At 46.0% G+C, this 22625-nt stretch overlaps 1 pseudogene; it reads left to right on the forward strand.

The window, feature by feature from the left end:
* Window positions 1-13781: 13781 nt before the first annotated feature.
* LOC126949455 (uncharacterized) lies at window positions 13782-13879 on the forward strand (annotated as a pseudogene).
* Window positions 13880-22625: the final 8746 nt, after the last annotated feature.

The following is a 22625-nucleotide window of genomic DNA, read 5'->3' on the forward strand; positions in this document are numbered from 1 at the left end:
CTGGTCCCCCGTGGAGTCATTCTCCAGCAGACACATTCACCTGCGAAGGTGTCCTAGTTTGGCTACATCCAAGTAAACATGAGGAGCTGGTTCAGACGTGTGTTCAGTTCATTTACAGAGCTGCCTGGAGATGACTGCAGCCACTACAGGCACATGAGAGAACATGAACTTCAAGGTTCTGCTTGGAGATTTAAGAGACTGTGTATGGTAAGAATCAGAGAGGGTTCAAGGCATCTAGGCTCAGGGCCACTCAACTTCCCCACACCCTCCTCATCCTTCATGCTAGTGATGGGCTGAGGTTAGCACTGTCAATTACAGGGACATTCGGCAAAGTCAACTGAAAACAAGAAAATCCTGATGACAGCAGCAGTCGGCAAACCTTTTCTGTAAAAGGCCAGAGTGTAAATACTTCAGTTTTCATGGGCCAGAGAGTCCCTGTCATAACAATTTTGTTCTGCCACCTTCTGCCAAAAGCAGACATAGAAAATACACAAATAAGCATAGTTGTGTTCCAATAAAACTTTATTCACACGCGCAGGTGGCGGGTCCTGTTTGCAAACTGTTTCGAGTGTTGCCCTCAGTCGCTCATATGGAGAGTACAGAGTGATGTACATTTTCCTCTGCTGGCAGAGAACAAAGAATTCCTTTCCACAGCAATCCCAAAGCATAATCCTACCTTGGTTTTGACTTCCAAACAATTATATTTATTTTTTAAATGTAAATGTAAAATATCTCCTGTGCTCAGTGGTTTTCCTCTGCTGACCTCTTCAAACATTACTGACACCATTCACAAAAACATCTTGTTGGAATATCTCAGGGCAGTGTTAAAAGTGACCCCAGGACACCCAAATCAATCCCCTTGTTATACTGTCTGTGGAACTGAGGCTCAGGCCACAACCGCAGTTGGTGACAGAGCAGGGACAAAGCACATTTGGCCATCCATTGTGGGTCATGGATTCACGAGCACTTTTAAGCAATGCCACATACTGTTGTTGGCAACAACAATATGATGAAGGGTATGTACGCATCTTAAATTTCTCATCACATCATAAACTCCACAAGGGCAAGATTGTATCTTATGTTACATTTTATTAAGTTCTTAAATGAAAATAAGTTTTTATAAAAAATAGTACATGCTTTTAAAAATTAATGAAACAATTTGGAAACATATAGAGTAAAAAGGGAAGATCTCGGCAGGGGCGGTGGCTGAAGCCTGTAATCCCAGCAGTTTGGGAGGCCGAGGCGGGTAGATTACTTGAGGTCAGGCGTTTGAGACCAGCCTGGCCAACATGGCAAAACCCCGTCTCCACTAAAAATACAAACAAATTAGCCGGGCGTGGTGGCACATGCCTGTAATCCCAGCTACTCTAGAAGCTGAGGCAGGAGAATCGCTTGAACCTGGAAGGCAGAGGTTGCAATGAGCCAAGATCATGTCACTGCACTCCAGCCTGAGAGACAGAGTGAGACTCTGTCTCAAAAAAAAAAAAAAAAAAAAAAAAAAAAAAAAAAAGGGGAAGGTCTCCTTTCATCCGTCCCCATCTCCTCGCTGGCCTCCGCAGAGTAACCACATTTTCTCCCAACACATTATGAAAATTTTCAAATACACAGAAATAATAATTTGGTGGTCAGTACCTGTATACCCCAAATCTAGATTCTACAATTGCTATTTCACATAATTTATCACATATTTGCCCGTCTATCCATGTATCTATTCACCCATCAATCCATTGTTTTAAATATGTATTTCAGAGTAAATTGCAGACATCCGCAATGTGCTCCCAACAATCCCCTCAATACTTCAGTATGCATAGCATCAACTAAACTTTAATATTTTTTATGTTTTTGTCTTTTAAGACAAAAATCTATATCCAATAAAATATACACCTCTTAAGTGTACATTCACTGGTTTTGACAAATGCAAGAAATAAACATAAACATCACCCTAGAAAGCACCAACCCCCTTTCCAGGCAACCATTGTCCTGATAATTTTCTACCATAGATTATTTTTTCCTGTTCTAGAGCTTCTATAAATGGAATATTATATAGCTATACACACATGAATGTACTCTTTTGTATAGGATAGCAGTTTTTGGCTGACTTCTCCCTATACACCCCCACACACCCACACAGAGGTCTGTTCACTTTCTTTTTACCAGGGGCATCATGCCTTGTGCACTGTCCCGAGACTTGCTGAGTTGTCAGGATGTGACGGTGTGGACCAGAGTGTCTGGAAACCCTCCTCTGACCCTAGCTGAGCCGCTTTGGACAAGTGATTTAACTCATCTGTGCTCCAGTTTCCTCTTCTGCAAAACAGGAAGGATATTACCAGTGCTGACTTCTTGGGTTGGCCTGTGGCTTACATGGCCAATACTTGGAAGAACCTGGAACAGGGCTGGCCCACAATGAGGGGACTGCCCTGAGGCTACTAGAGCCACCTTAACTATACATGCACACAGAAAGCTAAAGGTTCCTGTTTTCTATTCCTAAAAGGATGTGCCACACAGTGGAAGTAAGAGGGATGATTAACATAGTCTCCATACAGAAGTTTCATGGGAGCTTACGTCCCCTGGGTGGCCTGGGACTTAAAAGTGTGGAAGAGAGGGAGCTTGGCTGCCTTGCTTTGGGCTGAGATAAATTCAGATTAACATACACCCCATGTCTCCCTTGCAGGATCAGGCTGAGGCTGGGATGTCACTGAGATCACAGCCTTGCTTGGCATCTTCCCTTCCTAGTCCTGCTCTCTCCAGTTCCTTCCAGGCGTCTCCTGGGAGCACTTCCATAGTCAATCCCTTGTTCATGATCTCCATCTTGGGCTGCTCCTGGGGACCCACCTAAGATGAGACTTTAGTCCATTTATGCTGCTCTATCAAAATACCTGAGACTGGGTAATTTGTAAGGAACAGAAATTTATTTTCTCATGCTTCTGAAGGTGGAGAAGCCTAAGATCAAGGTGCCAGCAGGTGCAGTGTCTGGGGGGACTGCTCCCTGCTTCCAGTACAGTGCCCTGGTACTGCATCCTCCAGAGGAGAGGACATCCTCTCACATGTCCTCCCATGGCAGGAGGCCGAAGTGCAGGCAAGCTGAGTGCTGTGAGAAGCCTCTTTAATAAGGGCCTTAATCCCATTCACAAGAGAGGAGCCCTCAGGCCTACTCAGCTGTTAAAGGCCTCACCTCTTCATACCATTACATGGGCCATTAAGTATCAACATCTGAATTTTGTTTTTTGTTTTTGGTGGGGGAGTATTTACATTTTTTCTTTTACTTTTATTTTAGGGCACACATGCAGGTTTTTTAGGCAGGTAAATTGTGTGTCATGGAGGTTTGGTGTACAGATTATTTCATCGCCCAGGTGATAGGCATAGTACCCGACAGGTAGCTTTTCAGTCCTCACCCTCTTCCTTCCCTCCACCCACAAGAAGCCTCCAGTGCCTGTTTTCCCTTCTTTGTGTCCACATGTACTCAATGTTTAGCTCCCACTTATATGCGAGAATGTGCGGTATTTGGTTTTCGGTTCCTGTGTTTGTTTAGGATAATGGCCTCTAGCTCCATCCATGTTGCTGCAAAGGGCATGATCTTGTTCTTTTTTATGGCTGTGTAGTATTCCATAACACCTGAATTTTGGATTTTGGCAGGGACACATTCAAACTACAGCAGATGGTGCTCAATGCATTTGTTGATGACTCCTAAGACTCAGCCACACCTGCAGGCAAGGCCTACCCAGGCTCCGACCCCCTGGCTCTACAGCACAGCCAAGGCAGGAGGCCTGGGTGAGGAAGCATTTGCAGGGCAGGACTCACCGCTCATCTTCCTGGGCCTTCTTTTTCTTAGGTAAAATGGGAGGCGGGTCCCAGGTTATCTGAAAGATCTCATTAAAGGACCCTGTGGGTCAAGGTGGGGCTTCATCACAGTCACCTTGTGTGAATGTGGCTGTTAACATAAACTTGTGAAGGTGAGGGAGGCTTGGAGAGAATTCAGACAGTGAGCGGTGCCACAGCGGGCCTGAGCGATGGCGAGGCGCAGGAGGGCGCAGAGTCACAAAAGGCACCATCTCTGAGACAGCCAAAAAGTTTTAAAAAACTTTCGGAATCCACGGCAGGGAGGAGTGGACAGTGGACCTGGGCGAGAGTGGGAGCCTGGGGGACGAGACAGCTTGGCGGTGTTGAGTGGGTGGGGCCACTCGGGGGACGGGGCGGGGTGACACGCAGGGCTGTCCGTGCTGGCAGCCGGATACCACCGTGAGTGCCGTGACTGCCAGCTCAGCAGCACCTGCGGGTAGCACCAGTGATGGCCTATTTAGGGCTGTGGGGAGGGAGTCCGTGTATGTTAAGAGCTGGGAGCGCAGCCCGCCTCAGACGGTGCTATATTTACTGTTAGGTTCATCTGCACGGACACTAAGCGTCCCGCTCGGATAGCGCCGTGGGCTTCACTCTCCAAGCAGGTGCCTGACTGTGTCCATTTGGAGGACTCCAGAGAGGGTGCCTGAGGAAAAGTCAGGAATGGATTTCAGCTCAACAAGTATTCTCTGATTCTAATGAATGCCTAGTTTTTCTGGTTTGCACTGCATGCCGGCTCTGCAGACATAGAGAACGCTGGAGTGGGGGCCCGTACCCAAGTGCTCCCTGTCTGGTTTGGGGGAGGTGCTGACAGGAGTTGGGGCACATCCCGCAATTTGGAGGGCGTGGAAGTTGGTGGGGTGTCATTGCTCCTTCCCTGTTTATGCGGAGCCCTAGAGGATCTGCGGCCAGGGTAGGGCCCCAGTCAGCAGGCGCTGGGGCTGGAATGAAGGAGACCCTCCAAGGAGTTGCCGCCTTCCAGAGGTGGAAGGCGGAAGAGTCACTCCTACCCAGGCTTACCTCCGGCCTTGGGAGGCTCTCGCCACAGAGGCTGCTGTGCCCAGAGGAGTTATTGGCCTGAGGAAGGCAACTGCAGGACGGAGCCCTGGGAGCCCACTGAAGAGCCAGCTCCCCCACTCCCTTGAGGGCTACACAGGGATGGAGAATGATGCATTTTGCCGGGCCCCACACTGGCTGAGGAGGGGGAACAGTGAGTTTCTCAGGACCTGCTCACCCACAGCTCTGCCCAGAAGAAGAGGCCAGTATCGGGAGAAGTGATGAGGGATCTGCCCAGAGGGAAGGGGATGGAGCGTAGGTGGCCAGGGCCAGCCAGGAGAGGGAGGGAGATTGGGAAGGGGGTAATGTTTTAAGGCAATGCAGTCTACACCTGTGGGAGAGGCTCTGGGGTGCAGCCAGGCGGGTTGGCCCACAGCACTGGGACTCCTAGGCTCAGCAAAGACCTCCCGTCCTAGCTTTGCCCAAGAGTAGCAGAGCCCTTACCCTCAAGCACCATCTCAACTCTGACAGTGAGCTCATGTCATTGGCCCTTGTCGTCAGTGAGGGCCAGAAACCAGAGGGTCCCTGGCTCCTGTTCTGGATTGTGTGAGACCCTCAGGACCCTAGGAGCAGGGAGGGACAGGCGATCTCAGCTCTATGGTAAGCTGGGGTGGGACTCAGCTGATTCTACTTGGCTTAGAGAAACAAAGAAATAGGACATGAGAGACACACCAAGCTGCGGAGTTCAGGCTCGCAACCTTGCAAGCTGAACTAAACAGAACAGAGACAACTATTAAATACTTAAGTCAACACTGTGGGATTGAAATCATCCTAGGGAGAAAGGCACGGAGCTGCCCACCATTCATTACAAGGTGAGCAGACGCTGGGATAAAGGCCAGCTTGCAGCTCAGCTCCCTCAGGGGCCTCCTCGGGAGGCCAGTCCTGGATACCAGCCGCTTCCTCTGCCTAGAACTCACCCTGGTCAACCCATCTCCAGGTCTCGCCAAACCTTCTCACCAATGCCCAGCATCCCAGCGAGGTGGCTCTCTTGTTACTCTCTGCTCAGGCACATGCGTGGCTTCCTCCCAGGAATCCACGGATCAATGTCATCAATGCGTGGATTCCTCCCGGGACCTGGGCTTACTGTCAGGATGTCTGTCTTGTTCACTGTCTTACCTACAGCCCCTACCCCTGTTCCCACCATGGTGTTAAGAACCTAGTCTTCCCTTCACAATAGGTGTAGAGTGACTCTGTGGTGAAATCATGTTTTCAGTGTTTACCCAATGCACTTTCTCTCCTGGCTGCTCTTCCTCTTCACCCCCAGCTCCCCTGCCCTTTGCCTTGAAGCCTGGAGCTAGCTGGGTCTTGCCCTGCCAGGGAAGAAGGAAGCCACCAAACCCCAAAGCAGAGTCCTGACCGAACCAAAACCTTTTCGTGGTGATGGGGAATGTTTATTATCTTGATTGTGTATACGTAAGTCAAAACTTATCAAATTGTACGCTCTAAATATGTGCAGTTGATGGTGGGCTAGGCTTTTGAATATTTTAAGCAGAGAGAAGTTCTGAAAGCCTGGTGCTTAAGAAAGAAAAGTGCCTTTAGAATGATAGACTTTGTTAAAAATATCAAGAGCTGGAGGTGGCGGATGCAGACACTGGAACTAGAGGGTGGTTCTCAAACTCTGGTCTGGTCAGAACCACCGAGGGAGCTGGTGGTTTCTGATGTTGGTGGTGTTTCTGATGCAGCAGGTCTGGGGTGGGGCCCGAGCCCGTGTCTAACAAGTCCTCAGGCGATGCTGATGCTGCTGGTCCAGAGACCACACTTTGAGAACACTGGTCTCAAATACAGAAGGAGTGAGGATGAAAACATGAGTTTGAGAGATAGGAGTTCGCTAGCTGGGAAGGGAGGGAGACTTGCAGTGAGCGGGGCCAGAGCTTAGAGGCAAATGCCCAGTGTTCTGTGCCTCTGCTTCAGCGTGAACTCCATATGGCGGGGGGAAGGTGAATATCTCGGATCAGTCAGGAGACTTGAGAAGGAAGTTGGGATGGCCTGGCTCTCCAGGGTGAAGCCTGGGACACCTAGTCCTCCTGGAGAATCCTGCATGGAGATCTGGGGGCAGTGGACTAGCAGTGTCTTGGGGGCAAGGTGGAACTTCAGAGGCTTGGTGGACCAGCATTGGCCTTGTGGTTGGGACAAGCAGGGCATCGGCCTGACTCCTGCAGGGCAAGGACATCAAAAACAGCTGGCAACACACAGAAAAGGCAAGTCCCACTGGCAGAGGCCAGCAAGGACAGAGCCAGCAGATATGTGCACAGCCTCTCAGGAACTTAGATCGCCTGCGGCATGGTTACCCAAAAGAACATGATTTTTAAACTGGAAGCCACCAGTTGTTTTAAATTGGCAAGATTAAGTTTTCCACCTTCAGCAAAAAATGAATGCACAAGGACTAAGTTACTTTTAGTAAAAGACAAATGAAGAGAGTTCCTTCTTTGTGCATTTGAATTGCTGATGTTGCGGTTATTCAACTTTAAACTTGTTAGAAACATATTTGGTTTGCACTGCTGTGGGCTAAGACTAGCATGTCTTCATGAAGGAGTTCAAGTCTTGGAGGTTTGGTGGGATTTTGGACATCAGAAAGGAAAACAGAATGTGAAAAAGCCCAGAGATAATAAAGCTCAACCCATAACCTTGATGTGGGTGATAGAACTGGAGGGAATCTGAATTCTGCCTCTGTCTCCCACACCTCCAGTGGATGTAGGAAGCTCTAAGCCAAGGTCGGCGGGATGCTGAGCAGAGTTGGGGGTTCCAGGTGGGTGCTCTGACCTAACTCTAGTTCTCACCAGCTGAAAGGAGTGTGCTGGGTCACCCAGGGAAGCCACAGCTGTCAGCACATGGGGCTGGTGGAGCCCAGTCAGGGTTGTGTTTGGGATGGGAGCAAAGAAAGAGGTACCCAAGAAGACAGTCAACTTTGGGATTGAGTAGTCATTGACCACACATGATTCATTCACACCCATCATTCAGTCATTATGCATGTTTGTAACACACACAGAAGGAAATCTTGCTGCTAAAATGAAGGATTTAGAAATAAGTTGCACTGGTAATGCAGGGGAAATCCCATCATCCCTGGGGCCTTCCAGGACCAGCTGTTGCTGCTGCCACTTCTCCTTCTCCTTCTCCTTCTCCTTCTCCCTCTCCTTCTCCTCCTCCTCCTCCTCCTCCTCCTCCTCCTCCTCCTCTTCCTCCTTCTTCTTCTTCTTCTTCTTCTTCTTCTTCTTCTTCTTCTTCTTCTTCTTCTTCTTCTTCTTCTTCTTCTTCTTCTTCTTCTTCTTCTTCTTCTTCTTCTTCTTCTTCTTCTTCTTCTTCTTCTTCTTCTTCTTCTCCTTCTTTCTCTTCTTCTTCTTCTTCTCCTCCTTCTCCTTCTCCTTCTTCTTCTTCTTCTTCTTCTCTTCTTCCTCTTCTTCTTCTTCTCCTTCTTCTCCTTCTTCTCCTCCTCCTCCTTCTTCTCCTTCTCCTTCTTCTCCTCCTTCTCCTTCTCCTTCTTCTCCTTCTCCTTCTTCCTTTCTTCTTCCTCTTTCTTCTTCCTCTTTCTTCTTCCTCTTTCTTCTTCCTCTCTTCTTCCTCTTTCTTCTTCCTCTTTCCTCTTCCTCTTTCCTCTTCCTCTTTCTTCTTCCTCTTTCTTCTTCCTCTTTCTTCTCCTTTCTCCTTCTCCTTTCTCCTTCTCCTTTCTCCTTCTCCCTCTTCTTCTCCTTCTCCTTCTTCTTCCTCCTCCTCCTCCTCCTCTTCCTCTTCCTCTTCCTCTTCATCATTATTACACTTTAAGTTCTGGGATACATGTGCAGAATGTGCAGGTCTGTTACATAGATATACACGTACCATGGTGGTTTGCTGCACCCATCAACCCCTCATCTACCTTAGGTATTTCTCCTAACGCTATCCCTCCCCCAGCCCCCCACTCCCTGACAGGCCCTGGTATGTGATGTTCCCCTCCCTGTGTCCCTGTGTTCTCATTATTCAGCTCCCACTTATGAGTGAAAACATGCTCTGTTTGGTTTTCTGTTCTGTGTTAGTTTGCTGAGAATGATGGTATCCAGCTGTCCAGCTTCGTCTATGTCCCTGCAGAGGACATGAACTTATCCTTTTTTATGGCCACATAGTATTCCATGGTGTATATGTGCCACATTTTCTTTATCCAGTCTGTCCAGTCTATCATTGATGGGCATTTGGGTTGGTTTGCTATTGTGAACAGTGTTGCAATGAACATAGGTGTGCATGTATCTTTATAGTAGAATGATTTATAATCCTTTGGGTATATACCCAGTAATGGGATTGCCGGGTCAAATGGTATTTCTGATTCTAGATCCTTGAGGAATCACCACACTGTCTTCCACAATGGTTGAACTAATTTACACTCCCACCAACAGTGTAAAGCGTTCCTATTTCTCCACATCCTCTCCAGCATCTGTTGTTTCCTGACTTTTAAATGATCGCCATTCTAACTGGCATGAGATAGTATCTCATTGTGGTTTTGATTTGCATTTCTCTAATGACCAGTGATGATGAGCTTTTTTTCATATGTTTGTTGGCTGCATAAATGTCTTCTTTTGAGAAGTGTCTGTTCATATCCTTTGCCCACTTTTTGATGGGGTTTTTTCTTGTAAGTTTGTTTCAGTTCTTTGTAGATTCTGGATATTAGCCCTTTGTCAGATGGATAGATTGCAAAATTTTTCTACCATTCTGTAGGTTGCCTGTTCACTCTGATGATAGTTTCTTTTGCTGTGCAGAAGCTCTTTAGTTTAATTAGATCCCATTTGTCAATTTTGGCTTTTGTTGCCATTGCTTTTGGTGTTTTAGTCATGAAGTCTTGTCCTGAAAGGTATTGCCTAGGTTTTCTTCTAGGGTTTTTATGGTTTAAGTCTTTAATGCATTTTGAGTTAATTTTTATATAAGGTGTAAGGAAGGGGCCCAGTTTCAGTTTTCTGCATGTGGCTAGCCAGTTTTCACAACACTATTATATAGGGAATCCTTTCCCCATTGCTTGTTTTTGTCAGGTTTGTCAAAGATCAGATGGATGTAGATGTGTGGTGTTATTTCTGAGGCCTCGGTTCTGTTCCATTGATCTATATATCTGTTTTGGTACCAGTACTGTGCTGTTTTGGTTACTGTATCCTCATAGTGTAGTTTGAAGTCAGGTAGTATGATGCCTCCAGCTTTGTTCTTTTTGCTTAGGGTTGTCTTGGCTATGTGGGCTATTTTTTGGTTCCATATGAAAATTAAGGTAGTTTTTTCTAATTCTGTGAAGAAAGTTAATGGTAGCTTGATGGGGATAGACTCATTCTATAAATCTATAAATTACTTTGGGTAGTATAGCCATTTTCATGATACTGATTCTTCCTATCCATGAGCATGGAATGTTTTTCCATTTGTTTGTGTCCTCTTTTATTTCATCGAGCAGTGGTTTGTAGTTCTCCTTGAAGAGGCCAGGACCAGCTTCTTTGAACCAGCTTCCTAAAAAACAGGAAGTTCTCAAGGTCAACTTCCTGGAGATGGAAGCTGAGGCCACAGATTGTAAAAGCCTTGGCCTCAGGGGACCCTCTCCAGGTTCTGAAAGGGGCTTCTTCAAACCTCTGTGTGTGGAGTCATTTTGTTCTGAGGAGCAGCTCCTTCCTGGCCTTGCACCTTGAAGCTCTCCCTGGAATGCTACAACATAAGGGGCACATGTTCTAGACACGTGTTTATTTCTCTTTTGTATCCTGTCTTCATCCCCTCAGAAGGTCTGTCTTGAGTTCCTAGAACACTGTGACTCCCTCAAGCCAGACTTTGCCAAAACCAAGATACCCACTTGCCTGAGTGGAAGAGGTGTTACTGAAACACCACGGGTTCCATCTGGGTTCCATTACTCACCACACAGAGAGCCAATCACTGAGACAACGAGTATCACCAGGGAAGAAGGCTTTTGATTCAGGTGACGTTATCCTGGAGAATGGCAGATAAGTCTCAAATCCGTCTCCTCAATGGACTAAAATTGGGGGTTTATATAGATGGGAAGGAATGGAATTGTGTGTGGGAAAACAGGAACTAGGGAAGGGTAAGAAAAACGAATAAAGCGTCTGGTGTCTTACTGTCTGGATGCAGTGATCTGGTGAATTTCAGTCCTTTGCCTAAGGGTCAGTTTCCTGAAGAAGGAACTCAGATGAGACAAATAAAAGTTTCAAGTTTTAAGATGAGAGTGTCAATTTCAATGTTTACTCAAGAAAATCATAAAGGTCAGGCATGATGCCTCACACCTGTAATCCCAGCACTTTGAGAGACTGAGGCAGGAGGATTGCTTGAGGTCAGGAATTTGAGGCCAGCCTGGGCAAGATGGTGAAACCTCGTCTCTACAAAAAATATGAAAATTAGCCTAGTATGGTGGCGCATGTTACCACATGTGTGGTCCCAGCTATTTGAGAGGCTAAGGTGGGAGGATCACCTGAGCCTGGGGAAGCTGAGGCTGCAGGGAGCTGTGATCACACTTCAACTTGGGCAACAGTGAGAACCTGTCTTAAAAAACAAAAAATGTAATTTACATATTTAATTCCCACATGTATTATATTTGACTTGTATAGGAAAATAAAGATCCTGTTGCATCTCAAACATGATCTAGAAAACATGTTTATACTGGTAGGAGAATCAGTTGAGTCCAGGAAGTCGAGGCTGCAGTGAGCCATGATCACACCACTGAACCCCAGCCTGGGCAACAGGTTCATTAAAAACAAAAAACAAGCCAGGCACAGTGGCTCATGCCTGTATTCTCAGCAGTTTGGGAGGCTGAAGCGGGTGGATCACATGAGACCAGGAGTTTGACACCAGTCAGGCCAACATGACGAAATCCTGCCTCTACTAAAAACACAAAAATTAGCCAGGTGTGGTGGCGGGGACCTGTAATCCCAGCTAGTTGGGTGGCTAAGGCATGAGAATTGCTGGAACCCGGGAGGTGGAGGTTGCAGTGAGCTGAGATTGCCCCACTGTACTCCAGCCTGGGCGACACAGTGAGACTGGCGACCCAGTCTCAAAAACAAAACAAGACAAAAAACAAGAAACCCCATAAATATCAGTTATATGGGACAATAGGGCTGGATTCAGAGGGGAGCCCAGTTTTCAACTCTTCTTTGAACTTCCTGCTTCCTCAAAAGGCCATTGAGCTGGGAAAGATTTGGGACTAAAGACCTGTCTCAGGAGTCTTACCCTGAGCTAAAGGCCACTTGAGTTGGGGCCATTACTTACCTTGGTTGGAGGCGGGTAGCAATGTTTGCTGCACTTTGGAGAGTCTTAACATACCTCTTACGGAGGAGATGGACACTGGTGCAGGGTTGGCACTCTGGTGCTGCACATGTTGCCAAGAGCCTGTCTGCTCCTACCAGGCCAGATAGCATGAGTGATGCCCCCACAGCCCCTCCCTGTGGACTTAGGAAGGTAGCCTTCCTACTTTTGCACACAGCAACTTAGGGCAAATCTGTCAAGCATATTTTGCATGTCGAAGCATAGGTCTATTTGGATTATCCTTCTTCTATTTTCTCCTGACAGCTTCCTTTCCAAGAAATCAAGAAAGAAAACAAAAGTTAGCCACGGGTGGTGGCTCATGCCTGTGATCCTAGCACTTTGGGAGGCCAAGGCAGGCGGATCACAAGGTCAGGAGTTCAAGACCAGCTGGACCAACACAGTGAAACCCTGTCTCTACTAAAAATACAAAAAATTAGCTGGGCATGGTGGTGGGCACCTGTAATCCTAGCTGCACACGAGGCTGAGGCAGGAGAATCATTTGAATCCAGGAGGCAGAGGTTGCAGCGAGCTGAGATTGTGCCACCGTATACCAGTCCAGGCGACAGTGCAAGACTTTGTCTCAAAAAAAAAAAAATAATAATAATAATTAGTCAGGTGTGGTGGCGGGCACCTGTAATGCCAGCTACTAGGGAGGCTGAGGCAAGAGAATCACTTGAACCCAGGAGGCAGAGGTTTCAGTGAGCCGAGATTGTGCCACTGTACTTCAGCCTGGGTGACAGAGTGAGACTCCATCTCGAAAAAAAAGAAAAAAAAAAAAGCTGAAAACATTTATAAGAAAAAAAAGGGAAGAAGGAAATTGCAGAATATGCAACAATTAAGTAGTAGGTAGTTGGTCTTCTGAGGAAAAATATTACATCCTATTTGCCAACCTTTGTTGATGATCTGAGTGGTCACTCTCTTGATACCATGAGATAACACTTCACACTCACTAGGATGGCTACAATCAAAATCACAATAGTTGGCAAGGACATGGAGAAATTGGAAACTTCATAAGTCATTGCTGGTGGAAATGTAAAATGGCGTAGCCACTGTGGGAAACAGTTTGGAAGTTCCTCAGCTAAACATAGTTACCACAGGACCAGGAAGTCTACTCCTAGGTATATACCTAAAAGAATTGAAAATATATGTCACACAAAACTTGGACATGAATGTTCATAGTAGCATTATTCATATTAGCACTAAAGTAGAAACAACTCAAATGTCCATCAATTGATGAATGAATAAATAAAATGTGGCATATCCTACAATGGAATATTACTCAGCATAAAAAGGAATGAAGTATCAATACATGCTACAACATGAATGGACCTTAGCAACATGCTAAGTGAAAGAAACCAGACCTAAAAATTGTATGATTCCATTTACATGAAATTTCCAGAATAGGCAAATGCGCAGAGGCAGAAAATAAATTAGTGGTTGCCAGAGTCTGAGGCCAGGAGATGGGAAGTGAGAGCTTATGGGCACGGAGTGTCTTCTGGGGATTATGAAATGCTCTGGGAGAAGACAGTGATGATGGTTGTGTGACTTCATGTATGTACTAAAAACCATTGGAATGTACACTTTACCAAGGTGAATTTTATGGCATGTAAATTACATCTCAATTTTGAAAGCCTCTTCATTAAGAACACAAGAGCTTGCTCCTGTAGCACATATACTAAAATTGGATGATACAGAGATTAGCATGGCTCCTGCACAAAGATGACACACAATTCGTGCAGCAGTCCATGTTCATAAAAAGAACACATTTGCACTCCAACTTACACATCCCCCTGATCATCTTTGATTCTATTAATTTTTCCCCCCTCTGGTAAAACCCCCAAGAGGTTTAATACTACCCTTTTCTAAATCGCTCAACAGAGTGACTAGAATGGTGTCTAATAAATTCTTTTTTTAAAATGAAAATGCAATAATTATTTTATATTTAGGGCATCTGTTGAAGAGGGGGATTGTTACACGATCATGTTCCTGTCTTAAACAGGGATTTAAACAGTTCCTCTGATCTTTTAAATATTCAAAAAGAGTATTTTTGAAACTGCTGTTTAAATGAAGAAAGTAGGATTCAAGAAGGTGCAGCTTCAAAGCTGGAATTCATACAGCCATAGAGAAGTTTATAAAGCTGTATCACATAATAAAATTAAAGTGTTCCTACCAATTATAAGGGCATTCTTTTGTGACTAAAAGCATTTCTTACAGTGTTCAAACATTTCTTAGTATACTAAAGAGAAGGGAAACATTTCACATGTAGACTTTATTTTACAGGAATGATAGTGCCTTCTGGGTATTACTTCACTGGGATTTTTAAAAATCAAGGAAATACATATGAATGTGCTTTGCTCCCTCTGAAGAAATGTGACATATAAATCCAAAACATTGTTATCTTAATTCAATAAAACTTTATGGAAATGATATAAAAGCACCTGGTGAATTCTACTTTATGCTCTAATTACCTACACAAAACATTTTTCACTCACTCCATAAAAGGGTTATAGCCCTATTTTTTTTTATTTATGAGAGCTTGAAATGAAACTCACTTCCTAGTAAGGAGGTGATTTGCTGTCAAATCATGGCAGAAGGATTGTTTGGCCATGAAAGTTGATAGTTATATCCACGTGTTCCTACTCAGCCTCACCGCACCACACTCTGGAGCAAACAACTCCTTTTTCTTTTTTTTATTCTAAACTGCTCCTTGAGAAGTCTTATTTATACAATTTTATGCAAGCTAAGGGGAGCACATTGTGTTCTAGGCTTCTCTTCTTCTCCCCCTCTCTCTCCTTTTTCACAGAACCTAATTATTGGACACGTGGCTCTCTTAAAACAGTCAAGAACAGAAAGGCAGGTCCTCTTTGCTGATCCCTCTGGCTCTGAGGAAAGGCAGCCCGTTCAGGGTTTAGGGCCCTGCAATATTTTCTGAGCAATAACCAGCTTGAAGTGGGCTCTGCCAATGGAGTCCTCTGGGGCTGAGTTATCTCTGCGGGACATAGGAGTCTACTCTGACCAGAGGAGGGATGAGACCTTTTGCTGGGGTCCCTTCGCCTGCTCCACGTAGATCCCCCCCACCAGAAATCTGCATCCCTCCTGCCCCCTTTTGCCTCGCCAGGAAGTTGCACACTCCCTTGTCTGGCCCTGAAACAAGCTTCTTCTTTCTCAGATGCAAGGCCACCTACTCGCTCTGGAATTCCTTCACAGACTAACCAGGCCCTCCTTGAGCAGGCTCCAAAAAGAAAAATGATTAATGTGGCTGATACGTATATTGCAGACTGTCCGTCAACAGGAGTGGAAAAAAACCACCTTTGGGGGCTGTCCCTAGGCTTAGGCACAACAGAGTTCCCAGCTTCAAAGGCGCTTTATCTAAAAGCCATTTTTCTCGGGAGCTGAGAGGAGCAGGGAGAGCGGGCAGCCGGCCAGCCGCAGCTGGAGAGAGCACTCTAAAGGCCTGTTGAGCAACAGCTCCTTTGCTGGGTCGCCGGTTCTGGTTTTATTTTGGCCGTGTCAAATTCTGGCTTGAGTTCGTACTGATGTTGCCAACTCATTCGTTATGCCCATAAAATAATAATGCCAGCAATAACAACAATGAATAATAATAACAACAGCAGATCCCGTTTACTCAGCACTCACCACGTGCCTGATGCTGGGCTAAATATTTAACCTCAATTTTCTCATTTAATCCTTACAAACTCCTAGAGGTTTAATGACCTCCCTAAACCCAAGTCAGCCATGAAATTTTGTCTGAATTCAAAGCCCGCTGACGACTCTGCTCTTCTACATGTGGCCTGGGATGTATTTTCTCCCTCCCTCCCTCCCTCCCTCCCTCCCTCCCTTCCTCCCTTCCTCCCTTCCTCCCTTCCTTCCTTCCTTCCTTCCCTCCCTCCCTCCCCCCCCCCTCCCTCCCTCTCTCCCTCCCTCCCTCTCTTTCTTTCTTTCTTTCCTTTTTCCTTTTTTTTTTTTTTGAGACGGAGTCTCGCCCTGTCGCCCGGGCTGGAGTGCAGTGGTGCAATCTCCGCTCACTGCAAGCTCCGCCTCCCGGGTTCACGCCATTCTCCTGCCTCAGCCTCCCGAGTAGCTGGGACTACAGGCGCCCGCCACCTCGCCCGGCTAATTTTTTTGTATTTTTAGTAGAGACAGGGTTTCACCGTGTTAGCCAGGATGGTCTAGATCTCCTGACCTCGTGATCCGCCCGCTTCGGCCTCCCAAAGTGCTGGGATTACAGGTGTGAGCCACCACGCCCGGCCCTGGGAGGTACTTTCAAATCCCCAGAGGACGGAACTTTTAAGAGGCTGTTACCCTGCCAGGCCCTGGAGGCTGGGAGGTCACTGAGGGGCTGTCATTTAGGGAGGTCCTATCCACAGAGAGATGGCCAAGCAATGTGCCCACCTCTTTAAGTCAAAGGCTAAGGGAAACGTCACACTCTCAAATATTAGAAGGAAACATAAAATTGGTGAATATCAGAGTAAAGCAGAATATGCCTTTCATATAAGTAGACACTCAAAATCATTCTGTGAAGTAGAACCTTCTATTTTTTTCTCCTAGACTTACCTCTTTTGTGCTTAGTAGACCCTTTCCATGTCTGTGTAGGGCAGGTATTGCCCAAGCTTATTTTCTTGGTGACATCTTGAGTTCTTGAGCCATAGATTTTCAGGCCATGTAAAATGTAGGTGGAAACACAATTTCTCCTTGAACTTCTTTTTCTCTGTTATCCTGATATTTAAAACATTCCTTGATTAAGCCTTTTTTTTCTTTTTTTTTTTTTTTTTTTTTGAGATGAAGCCTCACTCTGTCACCCAGGCTGGAGTGCAGTGGTGCCATCTCGGCTCACTGTAACCTCCGCTTTCTGGGTTCAAGTGATTCTCCTTCCTCAGCCTCCCAAGTAGCTGGGATTCCAGGTGCATGCCACCAAGCCCGGCAAATTTTTTTGTATTTTTAGTAGAGACGGAGTTTCACGGTGTTGGCCAGGATGGTCTCGATCTCCTGACCTTGTGATCCACCTGCCTCGACCTCCCAAAGTGCTGGGATTACAGGCGTGAGCCACTGCACCCAGCCGATTAAGCTAGTTTTGAACATATCATAGTAATGTGAACCACAAATTAGCATATTTCCCAGGGCTGGAACATTTATTGAGGTTTCAGAACGTAAATATTTCCCAATAAAATCTGCAAATTAGTATTAGCAGAGTCCGTAAATTCTTTTTAGAAACAGGTGCTAAATAAATCCTAAATATATAAAGAACAGAAATGAAAACAGGACAACCTATCAGAGTTTATTTGAAATGTAATCCAGAGAGAAGATTTCCACTTGGGCGTTTTAGCAGCACACCCTGGCGTCCAGGCCAAGTGCACCCCTGTGGTCAGTCACAATCCCCTCGGCTCTGTTGCTTAGTCAAGGAGCAAAATCAATGGCCTGTCCTTTCCTTTTCCCCCATTCCAGCCCTGTCCCCCAGATCTCTCCATGCAAAGAATCCTTTGTAGTTGTACCTAATTTTCCTTCACGCCTTGTAACTCTATTTCTTTGGTGACACCTGTTTTACTCTAGTGGGGTGAGCAGGCACAGGTAATAATGTGGATAATTCAGACCAAGCTGCTGCATGGATTCTGGTAGAGGCACAGAACAGGGACGGTGCCTCAGCTGGCCTGTTGGCCCCCCAGGACACCCAGGGAGGCTTGCGCCCATCCAGCTGTTGTGGGATAAACCCAGCGCAAAACCTCCGCATAGTCTAAGATGGCTCGTGGAACCCAGCTGGCCCAGAGCTCTTCACAACAGGGCTAAGTTACTTCCCCTCCTTACCAGCCATATCCTCCACCTCCACCTGCTATGCCCTAGGATGTGTCCCCAGGCTTTTGCTGAGCTCTGTCTTCTTCCTAAAAGCCCTTCCTTTGTGACGTGGCCAGAATCCTAAGCAGCTTTCCAGGCTGCAAGACAGCTTCCCTCACAGGCTTTCTCACTTCTCCGCAGCCATAATGAAACCTCTTCTGCTTCGCTTTCTCCCTTCCTCCTTCCCTTTTCCTTAATAATTTATTATGGGAAACCTCAAACATATTCAAAAGTAGACAAAATAATATGATGAAATTTTGTGTTCCTTTTGCCCAGGTTCAGCAATATGAATGCATGCCCAGCAAGGTTTCACCTGTTCCCATTGGATCATTTTGAAGCAAATCCCGAATTTCATCATTTCATCCGCAAGTGTTTCAGAATGTATTTCTAAGGATTCTTTAAAAAAAAAAAAAAAACTTAACACAATGCAGTTATCATACCAAATACAACAATTCCTTAACATCATTACCTTTCCCCAACTGTCTAAGAATTTTTTTTTAATAGTTTGTTTAAATGAGAATCCAAGTAAGGTCTACGCATGGCAAATGACGGATTGGTTTCTTGAGCTGCTTTAAATTTATGGCGCCCCACCTGCCTCTCTCTAATTTCACTGTTAAAGATCCAGGGTCCCTTGTCCTGCAGAGCCCCCAGAGTCTGGACTTTGCTGAGGGAGTCCTAGTGCTCCCCTTTGATGGTCCCTCTGCTTTGGCATCTGGAGCCCTTGGAGTCACCGGGGGGCCTCCGGGGACTTGCCTAGGAGGCAGGGTCCTTGAGGCGAGGTCCTTCCCCCTGGGTCCCTCAAGAAATGTCCTCTGAAGTCTGTGGCAGGTGTGACTTAGGATCCTGAACCTTCCGAGTCCAGAGGTGTCCCTGCCTGGGGCCCGCACCTCAACTCCCACAAATTGGGGCAGAAACTCTCCAGCCTCTGCCAAGACAGACCCTTGTCGGGCCCTTGGCCTCCAGCCAGGAACCCATTCCACGTGGAATCTGAGCGAAAGTTAAGTGTCTGGACCGCCCGGATTCTGGCCTTGCCTGGCTTTCTTCAGTGTAGCTGATACCCAGGCTGCCACAGCGCAGGCGCAGGCGGAGTTCCAGATCTGCGCCTCCTTCTCTAAGCCAAAGACTGTGAAAGGAAATGGCCATTTCTGAGCATCTTAGACTTTCTCTCCTCCCTCTTTCCTTCTTACCTCTGGGTGGGTCTCCTTTCCATTTGCATTGCATTTACTTAAGTCTCTATGCATTGATATGCCACAGGAGTGACAAAAGGACTTAAACAATTCAAGAGAACTGCCATGGTGCAAAATCCCATTTTTAGAAGTCAGAAGTCTGATATCACCTATCCCTGTTTAACCACCCAATTCATTCCTGAAATTCTTGCTGCTAAGGACAAAGTTATTTAATGAAAGAAATTTTTCCCATTAATTTTAATGGAAAAAAGTTACGATGCATTTGTCCTCCAACCCAAGATACCCAGATACTTTTCACAGGTAGGAAACTCTTATCCATTGAGCAATGAAAGTAAGTAATGCAAGTAATAGACAACAACACAAAGGTAGAGGAATCTAGTTTGTACCTAAAATGCAAGGTAATAAAGGTTTTTGGAACTTACGAAAGGAGCAAGAGTAGTTGAGGGAGGGCATCATTCTTTGGAAGGCTCATTTTTTCTTCGTGTTTACTTCACCAATTTTCAACCTTTGGGCTCACAACTATTTTGCCTGCAAAGGGTGCTTTAAGCTATATGCAGATAAGCATTGCTAGAGAAAAATAAGGCTGAGCACAAGAGTCCCTGGCAGTGTGGGAATAGCACAAATGTACAAGAAACTGAGAGATACAGAAGGTGCTGGCTCCTCCTCTCTCTCGCTGGGTTCACATTTGCAAGGCACACTGAGTCCGTGCAAGCACGGTGCACAGGTGCACAGTTCAGATCTGTTCCATATGATATTCTTCGGCGAGACACTGTTATGTCAACTAAATTCTGAGTGTGGTTTTGCCTGCCTTGGATGTCAAAATATCACATTTCTAATATCATATTTATTTAGTGTGCTTTTTGGATAAAAGGATATTGTACTGAAAAAAAAACAAGCCATTGTCCAAAATGTGATTCCGGAGCCGTTATATTGAAGAGTTAATGCCACAGTCATTATGTGAGGAAAACCTGTGTGCCTTGGTCTTTCCCTGAGCGTTTCTTCTGCTGCGAGTCCTGATTTCCTCTCAGGCAAATACATGTTTCAGGTAGACTAGCGTAAAGGTCAGGTTCTCAGAAAGCCAAATGAGAACAGCCCCTTGATACTTATATTATCAACATCATACTTATCTGGTTCTCACCCCTAAGTTCATAGTTCTTCAAATCACTGATGCATGCAACCAACATGGATGAGTTCCAAAAACAAGCAGAGTGAAAGAAGCCAGATAACAGAACACACATTACATTTGTCTGAAATCTGGAGTCGGTTAAGTCAATCCAAGGAAACATAAACCAGAGCGTGTTCCTTGTGGGTGGGAGCCGGGGACTGATAAGAAAGAAAAATAAAGGAATTTTCTGGAATGAATGAAATGTTCTTCACTTTGCTTTGGGTGGTGGTTACACAGGTATCTGTAACTGTCAAAATTCACCAATCTCAACATCTAAGATCTACGCATTTTATTGTAAGTTGGTGCAAAAGGAATTGCGGTTTTTGCCACTGAAAGAAATGGCAAAAAGGAAACTTTTGATGTCATTACAAGTAATGGCAAAACCCACAATTACTTTTGCACCAACCTAATTAATTTTAATAGTGAAAACCTCAATTACTTTTGCACCAACCTAATATATTTAAGAAGTTCAAAATAAATTAAAAAAAAAAAAAAAGAGTCTCTTAACATGGTTTTTAAATGTGTGCCTGAATAAACTTTACAGGCTTTTAGGTGGGAAGGCTCAGGTGTGAATTCCAGTTCCATGACTCGCTGTTGTAGGATCTTGGGCAAGCTAATTGACTTTTCTTAGCCTGTTTTCTTTCTTTCTTCCTTCTTTTTTTTTTTTTTTTTTTTTGAGATGTAGTCTCGCTCTGTCGCCCAGACTGGAGTGCAGTGGCACGATCTCGGCTCACTGCAACCTCCACCTCCTGGGTGGATTTTCCTGCCTCAGCCTCCCAAGTAGCTTGGACTATAGGTACATGCCACCACGCCTGGCTAATTTTTTGTATTTTTAGTAGAGACGGAGTTTCACCGTGTTAGCCAGGATGGTCTTGATCTCCTGACGTCGTGATCCACCTGCCTCAGCCTCCCAAAGTGCTGGGATTACAGGTGTGAGCCACCGCACCCGGCAGCCTCAGTTTTCGTATCAATAAACCAGTGGTGAAAACAGTAAGTAGCTCATAAGGGGCTGTGCACGTTAAATAGGCGAATGCCCACGGAGCTCTTAGTAAGCGACAAATAGTATTATGTTCCTCATCTCCTCTGAGTACTTTCAGGGGTACTCATTGAAGTTCCTGTATCCACCTCCTGTTGTCACTATTCACACTTTCCCATGGTCTCCCCTCCAGTCTGTCCCATCTTTCTCAGAGGCTGTCCCTGCCCCCGATCCCCTGGTCCTCAGTTCCATCAGCCCTGGCCCAGAGTGCCCTTCTAGTCTCTTTATCTCCCCTCTTGCCAAACATCTTCGGTGCTTTCCCAGCGGGTTCCTCTGCCAGCAGGTTCTGTTGTCTGCCATCCAGCCTTCCGCAAAACTGTTGCGTACAGAGCCTTCCTCCTGGTATCCAGGCTTCACCTAGTTTCCTTCCATTCACGCTAACAGGGAATTCTCGTGCCTCCAGCACACGCCTGGCCTTGCCCAGCCCTGTGTCTTTGTTCACAGTAGCCTATTTACCTGAAATAGACTCTTCCATTGCTTCCACGTCTGAAGGACCCAGGAAGGCTTCCCTGACCCCACTCCAGCCTGCAGCAGCTCCTCCCCTGTCTGCACGCTGTAGCTTTTTTATGCAATTCAACTCTACTTTGTTCAGCACATGTACATCTTTGTTTGGTAGTTGTGCAGGCACAGTCCTCCAATCAAATAAACCCAGAGTGAAGCAGCATCCTGACAGACCCTGAGCCACCCGTTTCCTCCAGCCAAGGATAGAAACAGCCTGTCTTGGGGCCACATGTGCCAAAGGTTGACACAACGCTTGGTGGTTTGGAGATATTCCCAAACTTCTTCCCCAAGTTATTTCACCTGTGCATCTTTCCGTTGTTCCATTTCCCCAGGGCAATGCAAACCATCTACATTAACGTATTCATTTTCTAGGGCTGCCGTAAACAAAGGCCACAAACTGGGAGACTTCAATGTATTACATATATTGCCTCCCAGTTCTGGGGGCCAGAAGTCTGAGATCAAGGTGTCAACAGCACCACATGCACTCTGTGGGTGCTAGCGAAGGGTCTGTTGCAGGCCGGCCTCCCTCTGGCTCTGGGAGCTCCTCGGCTGTGGCAGCACAACTCCCGTCTTCACATGGTGTTCTTCCTGTGTGCACACCTGTATCCAGATCTCCCGTTTGTAAGGACATCAGTCATAATTGATTAGGAGTCCTGCCCAGTAGGTACCTACTCCAGTGTGACCTCATCTCAACTAATGACTTCCGCAAACAACCCTGTTTCCAAATAAGCTCACATACTGAGGTACTATGAGTCAGGACTCAACATATGGACTTCAGGGGACA

Source organism: Macaca thibetana, chromosome 2 (assembly GCF_024542745.1).
Source record: "Macaca thibetana thibetana isolate TM-01 chromosome 2, ASM2454274v1, whole genome shotgun sequence".
Lineage (NCBI taxonomy): Eukaryota > Metazoa > Chordata > Mammalia > Primates > Cercopithecidae > Macaca > Macaca thibetana.